Source organism: Arachis duranensis, chromosome 4 (assembly GCF_000817695.3).
Source record: "Arachis duranensis cultivar V14167 chromosome 4, aradu.V14167.gnm2.J7QH, whole genome shotgun sequence".
Taxonomy (NCBI): Eukaryota; Viridiplantae; Streptophyta; class Magnoliopsida; order Fabales; family Fabaceae; genus Arachis; species Arachis duranensis.
This window is the reverse complement of record NC_029775.3, coordinates 60,932,347-60,934,385: the sequence shown is the minus strand read 5'-3', so window position 1 is coordinate 60,934,385 and position 2,039 is coordinate 60,932,347.

The following is a 2,039-nucleotide window of genomic DNA, read 5'->3' as shown; positions in this document are numbered from 1 at the left end:
AGTTAGGGTGGTTAAATTAGAAATATTAAAAGTTATGGGTGGTAAAAAGTGAATTCTAAAGGTTAAAGGTTAAAGTATGGTAATTTTCGAAAATTTAATGATAAAATAATAAATAATAATAAAATATTAAATAATAATATTTAATTAAGAATATCATTTTAATAAAAACAATAAATAATGCAAAAAAGGCAGTTTTCTGTAAAAGCTTTAGAAAAATAACTTTAAGTGCAGAATTCTCCTAATTACCTTCATAAAACACTAAGGGAGTGGTAATAAAATGATAGTGAGGAAAAGATAAATGAAAGATAAAAAGTTAAATAAAAGATAAAAACCAAAGAAAAGTCTGTAAAGTTTTAATAACAGAAACAGACAGATATTAGTGAACGAACTAGGGCAATATAGTTAGTCCTTGAGTTGCGGCTTGGGTTAGGTATTATATGAAAAGTTAAATTGTTTCAGTATAGACTTAATGAACCTATACTTGGGACAGACTAACTATTCATACCAAAATTTACATAAGCTTTAAATACATATGTTAAGTAGAGAAATCAGAGCTGAGTAAAGAAACACAGAGAATAGAGTAATCAGAGAAGAATAAAGGGATACAGAGAAAAGAGTAATCAGAGCAAAATAAAAAGACAAAGAGAAAAGAGTAATGTGATAAAGAAAAATGGTTTGAGTTAAGATGTTGTAAAAGTAAAAGCTGTAAAGTTTGTATTGTATGATTGAACAGAGAAAGAAAGAGGTACTGCATGAGAATGTGAAAGTGATGATGAATAATGAGAATGTTAATGAATGATGATAATGAGAATGATTATGTAAGAATCTGCTGCAGAGAGGCAGTCAGATGGATGGTAGTACGACCACTAAGAATGCTTTCCTAGGATACCTTGCTATAATGCTTTGCTGTAAGACAGAGGTTGCTTACAGAGGTATCGAGATTAGTGTGCTCCTGTAAGACAGAGGTTGCTTACAGTGAGTGTGTTGTGCTCCTGTAAGACAGAGGTTGCTTATAGTGAGTGTGTTGGGCGTATATCGGTTAATAAGTGCTGCCCTGCAAGACAAAGGTTGCTTGCAGTGGATACCCTGCAAGACAAAGGTTGCTTGCAGTGGATATTGCCAATAGGAAAGCCTTATCCAGACAGAGGTTGCTGGGTAACGTCGGTAGCGGGTATGTAACCGATAGATGAGCTCATTACCTGCACTAGGGCTAGACATGCATCATACTTGGTTGTGCATTTCCTCTGTTATGATTGTTGTTTGAATGTATGCTTTCTTTGTTTGTATTCTATTCACTGTGTTTTATTTTCTTGTATTCTTTTGTTTGTGTTTTGCTTTTTGTTTTCTCTATTTTCTCTATTTATCTGTTTCTTCTGTCTACTGCTTCTCGGTATTCTTCTATTTATCTGCTAAACAACACGGAATTAAAGAACGTAACTAATAACCCTAACCCTACTAAGAACTCTCCAGTTCTTACCCCTTCTCTCTCACTTCCCCCTTCAGATGGAAGCATGAGTACCCATCCATAGTTTGCTGATGACTATTCTGCAAAGAGGATTCCGCTCTAGGTAGTCTTCTGAGTCTAGAGTGAACTCTATTACCTGTTTATATGTATATATTGTGAGGCTAGCCAACGTCTGCACCCTGCTTATCTACAAACTTTAACCTAAATCCTGTGTACGAAACTCTTATTTTGTGGCTACTTGATGAGTTAGCAGAGAGACGTCATATGGAAATGTCTGATCGTGCAGAGGAGTAACAGATGATGTTCTACTTTTTGATGACGTTCCACCTGACTTGAGTTTTGAAGACCTAGAATGTACTTTCTCTCGTTTTAGTAGTTTAGAGGGACTAGGTGAGTATTGAGTCTAGACTAGCCTGGGTGCCAGCTTAGGTATTATTAACTAAGTATTTTTTTTTTATCAATTTTAGTTAATATTTTGAGTGAATATTTTATCTTTGTACTATTAACTAAGTATTTAAAATTAGTTAAGTATTAATTAAAAATGATAAATTTTATTAATTATGAATAATTCTAA